The following is a 14,434-nucleotide window of genomic DNA, read 5'->3' on the forward strand; positions in this document are numbered from 1 at the left end:
TAGTACTAGCTTTCTAAAATCCACTGATGCTTGATTTTTGAAATTGGTGACATGTAGCTGGATTTTATTTGGGAAGCCAACAGGTTGATTGTTTCATTTGGAAGTAAAAACTGACCTAGTTGGAAAGCACTGGGAGATATTTCTGAGAAAAGCAAGCAAGGAACCAACGCACTCTAACAGCCTGTTGGTCTGAGCCCTCACTCTGTCTCCTGGGGGTTCAGTCCTCCACCTTCCCCCCTCACTCCCATCACCCCAAAAAGAGGGAGAACAAAATTAATGAAAGGCATCATGTGTAGACTCATACAGTGTCAAGGCTGATAAAAGAGAATGTGGAAACCACTAGTCCAGACTCTCCATTCTACAGTTGGGGAAGCATGAAAATCAGAGAGGAGAATGATTTTCTCTGGACTCCAACAAAATTGAGGAAATCCTGCTGGATCTGTCAAGAGCCAGTTCTCTGCATCTCTTTCCAACACTGCATTCAATGTTATTGTGTTAGTAGCTTGAAATTGGTCATGGTGGGAGTATTTACACCATGGAAACTGGCACATGCTACAAGTCAGAGTGATTTCTCCGCCAGGGAACTGGTCTATCAGTGACCATTGTTATATATTTTTAAATATGAAACCTAATTATCTTTCCATATTCTCATGAGTCCTGTCTTCTTTCTTTCACTTTTTCTTGCCTGACTGCTTTCATTAATTCACTCAACAAGGAGTTGCTGACCACTTTTTATATACCAGGCACAGTGCAGAGAGTTGTGGATAAAGTGGTGAAGAAAACAAAGTCCCGCCTTTACTGAACTTACTATGATGGGGGACATTGGCAGTAGGATATGACAGTTACGGCTGTAAATACAAGGCTTCATATGTGTTCTAAGAGCATATAAACGAGGGGCATGATCTGGGCGGGGGAAGTGGCATATTTAAAGGAGATCTTCCCACCAAGTTATCACAAAATGGTCTATGTGATTCCAGAAAGTGCTTTGCAGCCAGACAGAACTGAGTTTGAATCCCAGCTTTAAATATCCTTGTTAGGTGACCTTGGACATCCTCTTAAAGCCGTGGTTTTCTCTCAAGCAAAATAAGGCTAACCTAACCGTAGCACCTACTCCACAGGGATGAAGCAAGACTGAACTGATGCCAGATGAATGTCCAGCCCCAAGCCTGGCACACAGCTGACGTTCAGGATCTTTATGATGAGGATGGTTAGTGTTATCTTTTCTTCCCGTGGGTGTCTAGAATGTTTACTCTGCCCATGTCTTCACAGGACATCACTTTTGCCTCTATGTGTAATTTCTCTGAGAATGTGGGGGACGAGCAGAGGCCATCTGGCGTCGGTGGACACTAGCCAAATCATTCCTAATTGCCTAAGCCCGCTGGCTCTCCAGTGGTAATGGGTTTGGCAGGTTTAATTAGTGGAGACCACACGACATCTCTGAGTTGCTGCTGTTGGGAGCTTGAGCCCAAGCCAGCAGCTCCAGGTTCCTTCTGAGTTTGGAGAAGAGCCTTCAGAGAACCGTGTTTAACAAAGAGCTGGCAGAGGTGGTCCTGTCTGATCCCATGCACCCCCAAGTGGCAGCTTGCCGTGACTAAACGGAGCACAGGGGTTGTGATTAGAGTGACAGATGGAAAGTGGAAATGTTCACTTAGCAGCTTTCAGCAACCTCTGAGGACTGATCTTTAAGCAACTCCAAGCCTTTGGCCTGGTTTTTGATTTGCAAAGCAAAGGCCAGGGACCCCCAGCCTAGGGTAGGAGGCATATGCTAATTCCAGAATTTACCTACCGTTTAGCCTCACAGCTGGCCTCTCTCTGCATTGCCATACGTGGGCATGCCTCAGTCTCAGTGATAAACTCCAAGATACACACTCACACAGCACACTGTCTGGCATACAGTAGGGCCCCCCTGATGCTAGCTGCACAAATGTGTGCAGCGAGGTTCTGTGTTGTCCTCCTTCACTATGGTCCACCTTCTGACTGTTCCCCATCCCAGCCACATCCACCTTTGCTCATGAGGACACACAAAATACACAAGGAATGTATGGAGAACACTTAGCAAGGAACCCAGCACATGGCAAGTGACCAAATGACTTTACTATAATGTGCTATTTCCCAAAGACAAGCAAAAAGACACCCTTTCTCTCCCATCCTCAAAGTTCAGTCTTGGATGACACTAACGCACACCAGCCTATTCCCCCGCATCATGTCCTTGGCTGACTTAGAGGAAACTGACGCCCTCAGCTTTTCTCTTACTGAAGACCAGAGAGAAAATGTTAGCCTTTGCTGAATCTTAGGCAGCATGGCACTTAAATGTTTACAAGGCACTTCCCAGTGCATGTGCCTCACTCTGCCCTCCCAGAGCCCCTTTAAGTGAGATGAGGATAATCACCTCTGTATAACATTTGTCATCAGCGGAGTTTCCAGTCTCAGCAAACTGCTCAAGATCACAGAGCCCACGCAAAAAATAAAAACAAACAAACAAACAAACAAACAACCCAGAGAACAACACTAAATCCTGCAAACTCTTTCTGCTACAGCACTCCAGAGTGGCGTTTTTCTTCTTCCAGACAGTTCTAAAGTTGCAGGAGTGAGAGGCACTGACACATATCGCTTGATTTCTTATTGTCAAAGTAACCTGTCTGAGGACCGCCACATGAAGCTTTTCCACTGGGGCATGAAAAGAATTTTTCGACATAGAAATATGGCCAGACAAGAGAAGTCACAAATAAAGGAACACATGTATGTATGTATCATCTGCCTCAAGGGTACACGACGGAAATAAATAATCAGGTGCAAGTGTGTCCCCTGGCCGAGCGTGTAAGCCCCAGACAGGAATGATTAAGCGTCCACTGGTCTCCAAGCACCCACCATCTCCAACCCAGCTCAACTGCACACCAACTGGGGATGATCATTTGTACACTGGTGACAGTGGGGGCCGAGCTGCTTTCATGTTTCCCTTTCGCCAAGACCTACTAGGTCTCCCAAGCGATTTTGTGTAAGGCTATTCTTCCCCCTCTTCCAAGACTCCACACTCTATTCTATCGTACATTCTGGCTTTGAAGAAAAGAAAACACTCAAAATCTATTTCAGCAAAGGTCAAATGAGTGTGGGGTGTGTGGGAGTGGTGCGAGGGGGACTGGGGGCGATGTGGGTGGAGCTGGAGGGAGATGCTTGCAGGGTTCTGAGATCAGGTGTTACTAAAACAATAAGCAAACAACTGGTAACTGCTCACACCAGCTGAGCTACGGTCATAACTGGTTTGCCACTGGGGATTTTATTCTTGGTTTCAGATAAATCCAGATGCTCTCCTCTGCCAATCATCAGGTTTGGCACCTAAATCCTCCCCTAAACAATGGTTCAAGTTTAGATCTAGTCTCAAATAAAAGCAGCCTAGCAAGTAGAATTTAGAGAGAGGCTGTGAGTTTGAAACCCAAATCTCCTGCTGAATGAGCTGTGTGTCCTTGGGCAACTGAGTTCCCATCTCTGAGCCTCACTTTTCCCATCTATGTAATAGGGTTATTGGGAGAATTGATAGCATGCATGGAAAGTGCACTCATGCAAATCCTCTCAGCCCCACCTTTTATGTTAGCCATTGCTGAGCCAAATGGGCCCAGGTTTGTGAAAAGGTGACCTTTCTCACTCCATGAAGTCCCCACCCTTGTCCCTCTAGCATCCCAGCCCTCACTGCCACAGTGGTGAGGACACCTGCGGCAAGCGACGGGTACTCACTCGTGCCCATCCTGGAGCTGTGGGGATGATCCCCCTACACCGGGGGATGACAGTTCTGAGCATTTCCTTGGGACTCTTTAGGGGTAAATGCGTGCTTTTCTGGAGAGGCAGACCCTGCATTGTCTAGACTCTGGAGGACACCCCTCGGGGTTTTTTGAGTCTATAGAAGCTATTCCACAGTAGCTCACAGACACACACAGACACACACACACACACACGCAGGTTCCTTTGTACTGTGATATCTGGAAAACATGGTGTTCATACACAACCCTCCATCATCTAGCTGGCCCTTTCTAGCTTTAGCCCACAGGGACCTCTCTTTTAAAGACTTGGGCTATAGGGCTGTATCTTCTTTTCTGAACTCCTTGTAATGAACTTCCTCAAAAACATATAAAAATATATTTAGGTTACAGAATATAAACTTCCATGATTTTTTAAAACCTGGCCAATGAGTCACGACTTCTTACTGGCGCTGTGCCCGTGGAGTGTATCAAGGAGGCCCCTTCCGTAATGACTGGGTGGGATCCATTTCTTTCTAAGTATTGGCTGTTAATGATTCAAAATTATTACACAGTGTGATCCGGAGCCAGTGCGATCTGTAACTGTACAACAAGAGACTCAATTAATACTAGGCTTAGGAATTGTTAGGGTAATGAGCATTCGGGATGAAAGGATCATCATTTTTTAAGTTCAGCTGCCCGTGGGTTCTACAGACAAGCTAAACGGTTTAATTATCGCCGTCAGAAATCAGGTGTTGAAACTGCGGTACAAATTACCGAGGACCGAACTTTGGAGATGGGTGTCATCAGAATAAGGAGGGAAGGCACGGAGATAACAGACACCCTGCCAGGTCCTCTTCTGATTTTATCTCATTGATTCCATATAAAAACTCCACTCAAAGTTGACAGAAGCAAGGGGTGAAGACTGTTCAGAGGCATTACTGGAAAAGCCATAGGTCCTAAAAAGCAAGGCGTATGTGGGGCTCCCCGGAGCTGCCCTCGGAGGCGGGCAGGGGGAGCAGGGCACACCGAGAACCTATTTACACCATCCACCACGCCCTGCTGCTCCACTTAGAGCTGACTTCTCACTCTCACCTCCAAGCCCACTCTGTACTCTGCCACCTTCGTGTTATTCCTCAGTCTGCTCTCTGCCGTGAACCCCCTGCTCGATCCATTTGCTTTTTCAAATCCTAACTCCACCTCTTGAATCCACACAAGTCATGTCTTAACCACTACACTTTCCCACACAGTGCCAGCCCACTGTGGGGAATGCATTGTTTTAGTCAGTCAGGATGCGGTGCCCAGCACTTAATCATTCAGCAATGGTTTCCTCATGTCAGTGGCCTCTTTCACTGAGATGCATAAGACTTTCCATATCAAGAACTGATTGAGAGTGGAGGGTATAGCTCAAGTGGTAGAGCACATGCTTAGCATGCACGAGGTCCTGAGTTCAAGGCCCAGGACCTCCATTAAAAAAAAAAAACTAATAATAAATAAATAGACCTCCCCCCACCCCATAGAAAACTCACTGAGGGGAAGAGGGAATGCATCAGTTAGAGCGCAGCTCAGCCCCGGGTGACAGAGAACGCAAGGTAGTGGTGGCATATACAGCAAACCAAGTTGTTCCCTTCTCTTGCATGCACACACACACATGCCAGGGCTAACAGAATGCTTCCACGGTTGTTAGAGATCCAGGCTCCTTCTAGCTTGTTGCTCTGCCATCTTGAATATATAGCTTAAAGTGTTCAGTTCAAGAGTCCAACTTACTTTACCAATTTACCCAAATAATAACTAACTTTTATAACATAACTTCCATATCCCAATGTCTTAGGTCCCCTCCCCACCCACTCTTTACTCCTCAAAGCAGAAACCGAGACCAAAGTTTGCATACAGGTAGTTACTCAGGAATGTGCTATTAAGGAGCCAGGAATGAGATACAAGGGGAAGATAACAGGGAAGGAGTGAAACCAATACAAATCTGTGTTGCATAGGCTCCAGGTGTTTAAGCCACTGGGACATTCCAGGGAACTGTTAAAAAGTAATCTTACCAGTAGGGTAAAATTATGATTCTCGTGCAGATATACAAATGAACATGTTAAACATTTAACACAAAATCTGCAGGAAAATGAGACCATTATTTTACCCAATTCAAAAAAGAATCCAAAGAACAGACATATTTACAGATCAGGAATATAGAATTGAAGGTGCAAATGGAAACAAAACTTGCCTTTGCCACAGTGGGAAAGAGAATTCTGGACAGAACAGAACTCTTTCGTCTATAGACAAGAATTATTTTGCCTTGCTATCAGTCATCTATGATTTAGAGCTCTATCAAGTAGCTCCCGTAGAAACAGACAACCCAGAGCAGGGTTCTCTAGGGTTGTTCTCTAGACAATGCAGGGTCTACCTCTCCAGAAAAGCACGCATTTTCCCCTAAAGAGTCCCAAGGAAATGCTCAGAACTGTCATCCCCCTGAGGGGTTCCCCACAGTTCCAGGATGGGCACGATTGAGTACCCGTCACTTCCTGCAGGTGAAACACCACTGTGGCAAGTGAAGGCTGGGATGCTAGAGGGACATGTTGGGGACTTCGTGGAGGGAGAAAGGTCACCTTTCCCCAAACCTGGCCCCAGCTCACATGAACCCATTTGGCTCAGCAGTGGTTAAAATAAAAGGTGGGGCTGCTAAGATTTGCATGAGTGCACTTTCCATGCATGCTATCAATTCTCCAAATAACCCTGTTACATAGATAGGAAAAGTGAGGCTCAGAGGAGTGAATTCAGTTGCCCAAAGACACACAGATCATTCGGCAGGAGATTTGGGTGTCAAAGTCACAATCTGTCTAGACACCATTCCCAATTCTTACATTCTACTTGCTAAGTTGCTTTTATTCTAGACAAGATCAAAACTTGAGCCATTGTTCAGGGGAGAAATTAGGTGCCAAACACTAATGACTGCCAGAGAAGAGTAGCTGGATTCATCTAAACCAAGAATAAAAATCCCCAATGGTCAACCCCAATTGTGTTATCATATCAGTAGTTTAATTGGGGCAAGAAATTATCAGCTATTTATTTAACATCATTAGTACTGCCTGATCTCAGAACCCTGCAGGCATCCCCCACATAAACACACTTGCCCTTTTTCCCGCTTTGTTTTCGTGGTGACCTCCTTTGAAGTGCCTAGAGAACACAGAAAAGAGGAGACAGCTCATGTTTTCAGCATCCCACGAGACTTTCCTGACCACATGAACTATATAGAATCATGTATGAAATACAGTGATGCTCAAAGCTCAAGCCCAATTCAAAGAAGTCAAGTCTTCCCTTATGACCCTGACAAACCCCATCCCCACTGGGAGAGTTACAAAAGGGAAGAGCAGAACATGCCTAGAGAGTCTATTTTTCCACAACTTTGCTTTGGTTTTGCTTTTGAAGAATTATTGGGCTTTAGATTTATTTTTCCTGATTCTTGTATGAAATTCCTTTTTAAGCGGGACATACTAACACATGTTTATGACAACCCAGGAAATAATACAAGCGCACATAAGGAAAAGCTGGAACCGTCAACCCCACTTTCTCTTTTTTGTTGCTCTTTACCTCCCATACTAACAGATGCTAATAGGCTGGTAGCTATCTTTGCTACTTCTGTATGTGACACACACATAAGCATAAGACACACAGACACACAGATACAGATCTTTGCCATTTGATTTTTTAATGCATTTTACTATTTGTATTTTGCTGCAACTTTCTTTTTTAAGCAAAATAACGCATTGTAGACACCCTTCCAAACGGTTAAGAGAGTGAGTTCCTAAGCTGCAGCGTGGTGGTCACAACGTGATGGTCTGTGATACGACTACAGTATGTGGAAAGATAATAGCTAATCCCTCCCATACCTCTGTTCTTGGCAAACTTTTCCCGCCAGCTCACCTTTCTCTTCTCGGCTCTCGGCATGCAAGTAGAGCCAAAGCAACCTTCTCTGAACAAGCGCACTCCTGAAAGTTTCAGGTCAAGGATACTGCCCAGAGTCACACAGCTACTCCTGGACTGTCAACATCAATTTCTAACGCAAGTATCAGAACTTGAATGTAGTGGCGAAGACAACAAAAAAGACCCCTGCTCTCAAGAACCTCTAATTAACCCTGTATCACACAAGAAGGGGAAAGACTCAAAATAAAAGAGAATTCAGGGCATATCCCAAAACACAAGTCAAATCGGTGAGGGAGAAGTGCCACTGGGCACAGCACGCATAGCGGAGTTCGAGTGACATCTGACTCCTTCCCACAGACCATAGCAAGTTGAGTGTAAAGCTGAGAGATGACGCTCAATTTCTATTTCGCTTCTTTCTTTCATGTCAAGCAAGAATACTGGAAGAGAATGACTGGAGAGAACAGACATGAGTAGAGATTAATCTATCAATTTTTATATCTGTATTATCAATCTATCATATATCAAGAGATAATGATATGAGAAAAGTGAAACTCAGGCCGAGTGAGGAGTCCTTAGGACATTTATTTGTGTTTGGGTCTCTGATAAACAGCATTCAAAGACATCAAGAGAGCTCAGAGATGAAATATATGAATGATGATGAGGCATATGGGAGGACCACTGGAGAAAGGACAGCTCAGTCATTCATTTATTCAGTCAGTCAGTCAACACATTTACTGAGCATCTACTATTTGTCATAACCTATGATTAAAAAGGCAAACAGAAAGAGAAGACCCAATACCTTAGAGGAAATTATATTCTGATGAAGGCTAAAGAAAATAAACAAGGAAATAAAATAATCTGAGACTACAAATTGTACGAAGGAATAAGGTCATCCGTGCCACTAAGCTACATGTGAAGTGAATCAGTGAATCACTGGCAGCCACATCCTCAGGTGAAGCCTGACAAACTGGAAGATATCCAGGGAGACAGATAGATATTGATGATAAAGAACCTGAAAGTCTTGACATTCAAGAAACCACAGAAAGAAATGACATGTGGAATAGGAGATTCATAGGTAATGTGACCCTTGTCTTTAAATCTTTCAACAATTGTCATATGGAAAAGAGAATGAGATGTGTGTGTGTGTGTGTGTGTGTGTGAGAGAGAGAGAGAGAGAGAGAGAGGGAGATTTCAATATAGGTGGACAGGCTTTGCAGTGAGGAAAAGGTGGGGTCAGTATATGAGACAAGGCTCTGAGGATTAGAACTGTCTGCAAAGGACCTTTTTGCTTTGGGAGACAGTAAGCGTTGGGAGAACTTTGGGAAGAACGCTATCATTAGAGGAAATAAAACTAAAGTAGTAAGACTACCCACCTGGAGTGTCGTGGAGGAGATGTGTATGTAACCAACAAAAACAAAACAGCACCTACCCTTTACTTCCTTCCCTCCTAAATGGAGTCTAGAAGAAAGAAGCTTAGTCAGAGAACTTACAGTCAAGCCCCCGAGTAGTGATGTTGCCTTGAGCTGGGTTTGGAAAAACATGAGATGACTAAATATCTCTGCATGAAAAAGGGAAAAGAATTCGGTTTTAGTTCTGATTGGGAAAGGATCTAGAAGAGAGGAAAGGGGAGAAAATAAAATTAAAGAGAAGAGATAAGTGTTGGCAAGGGTGTGGAGAAAAAGGAACACTTACAGACTGTTGGTAGGAATGTAAGTTGGTTCAGCCACTATGGAAAACAATATGAAAGTTTCTCAAAAAATTAAAACTAGATCTACCTTATGATCCAGCAATCCCACTTCTAGGTATACACCCAAAGGAATTGAAAGCAGGATATCAAGCAGATGCATGCATTCCCATGTTTACTGAAACACTTTTCAGAACAGCCAAGATATGGAAACACCTAAGTGTTCGTTAGTGGATGACAGATAAAAAAAGATGTGCTGTATTTATACAGTGGGATACCATTCTGCCGGGAGAAAGAAGGAAATCCTATCATTGGTAACAACATGGTGGACAGTGAGGACATTATGCTAAGTGAGGTAAGTCAGAGACAGAAATACTGTAGCCATCTCACTTATATGTGGAATCTGAAAACCCAAACTCATAAAAACAGAGAATAAAGTAACAGTTAACTAGAGGCTGAGAGGATCGGGGGACAGGAGAGTTAATGTTTAAGGGTACAACCTTGCAATGAATAGTAGTAAGTCCTAGAGATCTAATGCACAGGACAGTGAATCTATATTCGCAGACAACAGTGTTATTCTAATCAAACTTGCTAAGACACTAGATCTTAATTATTCCACCCACGAAAAAGAAATGATAATTAGGTGATGTGAAAGAGATGTTAATTATCGCTACAGTGGCAATCAAATGACAATATATTAAGGTACCAAATCAACATGCTGTACACCTTCAATTGACACAATGTTATATGTCAAATATATTTCAGTTCAAAAAAAGAAGAGACAAAAAGGAAGGGCTGTTCTGGAACCAGACTGAAAAATGGCCCATGGACAGTCTGAAGAAGAGTTAAGTTTATCATTTAATTTGAATTTGTTAGTTGATTTCTGAAACTACCCTGTGTGGGTGGAGAAACTCAGCTGGCAGGTTTTTAGAGCACATGTTTATTGAATGAATATAGAAACACTATATTTTATCAAATCTAAGATATTATTGATTTTAAGGTACACCATTATTTCACCTAACACTAAAAAAAATGCTGCTGATTAAACACAATTTTAATTGTAAGATGGATCCTGCTTTCAGAGATGTTAAAATGCAATCTAAAATGTTCACCTTACAATCTACAAAATACATCAGTCCTATTTCTTCTGTGCCATGCTTGGAGAAACACATATTAGGTATAGCTGTCACATTTTAAGAGGGAGCTGACAAATAGGAAGTTTCCCAGAGAGCACTGGTATTTGGATGAAATCAAAAACAGGGAAAAACAGAATAAAAGAAAACAAAATATGCAGCTGAAGGAGGAATTTGGAGCTGGAGGTACCATGAGAATGCCAGTCCCTAGGTGTTCTCAGACATCTTATCAGTGGCCTGGGACTCTCTCTAATCTGTAGAGCAGGGGCTTCAGCCAGGAATCAAGATGACTCCAGGAAAATTGGGAAAAGATACTCCCAAAGGGCGTCACAATGGAGTCTTGCTCTGCAGAATATTTTAAAAGTAAATACTTGTTTGTCAAAAAGTATGGAAAATACTGAATTACAACAAAATCGAGGCAGAGTTATTTATTGCCAAATTTGTCAGAATGTTTAACACGTAAATGTGTGCTGTGACCAATATACAAAGGAGCAGTTTTCCCAAAGTTTGCTGACTTTTCATGATACTAAAGTAAATATTAACATATTTTGGAACTTTTACTCTTGGGAACACCAAATTGGTAAACTTTGACCTACAGAGTAACTGAAGAGGGGGAGGGTATAGCTCAAAGTGGTAGAGTGCATGCTTAGCATGCATGAGGTCCTGGGTTCAATTCCCAGTACCTCCTCTAAAAATAAATAAATAAACAAACCTAATTACCTCCCCTTCAAAAACAAAAACAAAACAAAACAAAACAAAACTCTTTCAGCCATCTTGGAGCCTGTGGAGGCCTGCTGGGAACAGGACTTCCAAAACAATAAATATGTCTGGAAGGCTGTGGTCCAAGGCCATTTTTGCTGGCTATAAGAGGGGTCTCCGGAACCAGAGGGAGCACACAGCTCTTCTTAAAATTGAAGGTGTTTATGCTCGAGATTAAACTGAATTCTATCTGGGCAAGAGATATGCTTATGTGTACAAAGCAAAGAACAACACAGTAACTCCTGGTGGAAAACCGAACAAAACCAGAGTAATCTGAGCAAAGGTAACTCGTGCTCATGGAAACAGTGGTGTGGTTCGTGCCAAATTCCAAAGCAATCTTCCTGCTAAGGCCATTGGACACAGAATCCGTGTGATGCTGTACCCCTCAAGGATTTAAACTTACTGAAAAGAAAATAAAAGTGTGGATTTGTTCTCTTGTATTTTTGTTTAAAAAAAAAAAAAGGGTAACTGAATAGCTTTGTTCAAATAGTGTCTTACCCAGACACTCAATTTGTAAATTAATTCTAAGTGGAGCTGCTCTAATTTAACAAGAAGGGAAGGGTTACGGGGAGAGAGAGAGGCAGTGACTTGGAGGTTTCCCTTGAGGCTTCTCACTGCCCCCAAGGGAGCCCTGAGTCCTCTCTAGGGGATGGTTAAATTCTACAAAGTTGTAATAAGGCAACTTCTAAGGTTCCTTACAATGATGTACTGTACTTGCCCACTATTTATTCTCAACATCCTCCCAGCATTTACCCTTTCTGGACTTTTTAATGATGGCCATTCTGACCAGTTTCAGGTGATACCTCATTGTACGTTTGATCTGCATTTCTCTGAGGATTAGTGATACTGAGCATTTTTTCATGTGCCTATTGGCCATTTTCATGTGTTCACTGGAGGAAATATTTGTTTAGGTCTTCTGCCCATTTTTTGATTGGGTTGTTTATTTTTTTGTTATTGAGTTGTAGGAGGTACTTGTACATTCTGAAAATTAAGCCCTTGTCAGTTGCATTGCCTGCAAATATTTTCTCCCATTTCGTAGGCTGTATTTTCATTGTGTTTATAGTTTCCTTTGCTGTGCAAATGCTTATAAGCTTAATTATGTCTCATTTGTTTATTTTTGCTTTTACTTCTATTGCCCTAGGAGAACATTGCCCACATTTACCTTGGAGAATGTTCTGCCTATGTTTTCTTTTAGGAGGTTTAATGTGTCTTGTCTCACGTCTAAGTCTTTAAGCCATTTTGAGTTGTTCTTGTGTATGGTGTGAGGGAGTGTTCTAACATCACTGATTTATATGCAGCTGTCCAACTTTCCCAACACCATTTGCTGAAGAAGCTGTCTTTTCTTCATTGTATATTCTTGCTTTCTTTGTTGAAGATTAATTTATATAAGTGTGTGGATTTATATCTGGGGTTTCTATTCTGTTCCATTGGTCTGTATGTCTGTTTTTGTGCCAATACCATGATGCTTTGATTCCGGGAGCTCTGTAGTATTGTCTGAAGTCTGGGAGATTTATTCCTCCGGCTTCTTTTTTTTTCTTCAGTATTGTTTTGGAGATTCTGGGTCTTTTGTGATTCCATATAAATTTTAGAATTATTTGTTCTAGTTCTGTGAAAAATGTCATGGGTAATTTGATAGGGATCACACTAAATCTGTAGATTGCTTTGGGCAGTATGGCCATTTTAACAATATTACATTTTAATCAATTAGTTGTGACAATGAGGAAGTACCTTTTAACCTCTTTGGTGCAGTTAGATCATCTGTAAAATGGGGATACCAGTGTCTTGAAGGCAGGAGACTGAATTAACTGATCTTTTTATACTTCAATTTAGCTCAAGCTCTCTGATTCTCATTGTTAACAGTGGAGAAGATAATGAGGTGTAGGGAGGAAGTGCAAGAGGAAAGCAAGTTCCCTTCCTTTTCCTGCATATCTCAAAACTGTCCTGCTCCAGGTCTTTAATACCCCACCACTACTGGTGACACTCTTAGGAGGTATTTATGTGGTTATTATTAACTGACCAAAAAATGGTACAACTTAAGGTTAGGATGCTTTTATGTGACACTGGAAATAAAAGACAGAAATCAAAGTATATGTCCTCAGCTCTGTGCAGCTTGGATGATAAAGTTCTCAGCTATGATCTTGCACAAGATGTCTATGGTTGTGCATCAATCCATCCAATTGCAAAAAAAGTACATGCCCGTGAGTCACTGTGGGTTTTTGGTATGGCTCAGCTGGGTGATGGAGAATTAAAACTGTGCTTACTGCTTACATAGTATTGTGACACTCAGCAAACCAGCCTGACCCAATCTGTAATCTTAATACCCACTTATCTGCAACTATCTAGGAAATGTCTTTTTTTCTGTCTACCTCTTCTCCCAAGAGATAAAGCCTTTGGCTCCCATTTGTCTTAAAACTTACTGATGGCTTCCCAGAGTCCTTTAAGAAAGAATAAAACCCAACACAGCCCCACAAATGTTGTTTAGAAGAGGGTGCGATTTTCCTCTCATTCCACATTTTAGGAGGTTTGGCCAACTGGGAATCAAGAAAGCCGGTCAACTTTATTTAATTGAAATGAAAAGAAAGAAAACCTACTTTAACATTTCTAATCAACAGGAAGGAGTCTAATGAGTCATGCTGGTTCCTGGAGTTGAGACACAGTAGGGCATTTCTGGAGCTAATTTTCTTCATTAATATTCAAAGGATGTAGATCAACAGTATTTTCTAGGAGACTCAAGAACCAAACATGTCAGAGGGAAACTTTTATTTTGCATGTGATGTTAAACAGATGTTCCACATTGAACCAACTGTAGCATCTAATATAAAATGTTGTCAGTTAGAATAATTATCTTATTTCTTGCCTTAATCCCACTTCAAAATGGATTTGCAACTCTTGCTTCTAAGATCTCTCCTCTACTTTAATTTTTAGACCTGACACTGATGTTACCAAGACCACCATGACTCACTCTGGACTGGTGGAAAAATTTAGCTCTGGAGCTTGTCAGCTTGGGTTCAAATTCAAGTCTTTTACCTTCCAGGTAGTATTTTAGAACAGAATTTAGTTAACTTGCCTTTTGTTCAGTATTTAGCAAATACTTATGGAGCACCTCCATGCCAGGCACTCAGCCAGGCACTAGAGAAATGGGAGAATCCTGGCATTTGGAACCTCAGTTTTCTTGTCTGTAGAGCAGGGGTCGTAAGTTCTGTTTT

At 42.2% G+C, this 14,434-nt stretch overlaps 1 pseudogene; it reads left to right on the forward strand.

Moving 5' to 3' along the window:
• The first annotated feature begins 2,327 nt into the window (after positions 1 to 2,327).
• LOC102519367 lies at positions 2,328 to 11,676 on the forward strand (annotated as a pseudogene).
• Positions 11,677 to 14,434: the final 2,758 nt, after the last annotated feature.

This window comes from Camelus ferus, chromosome 17, assembly GCF_009834535.1.
Source record: "Camelus ferus isolate YT-003-E chromosome 17, BCGSAC_Cfer_1.0, whole genome shotgun sequence".
Lineage (NCBI taxonomy): Eukaryota > Metazoa > Chordata > Mammalia > Artiodactyla > Camelidae > Camelus > Camelus ferus.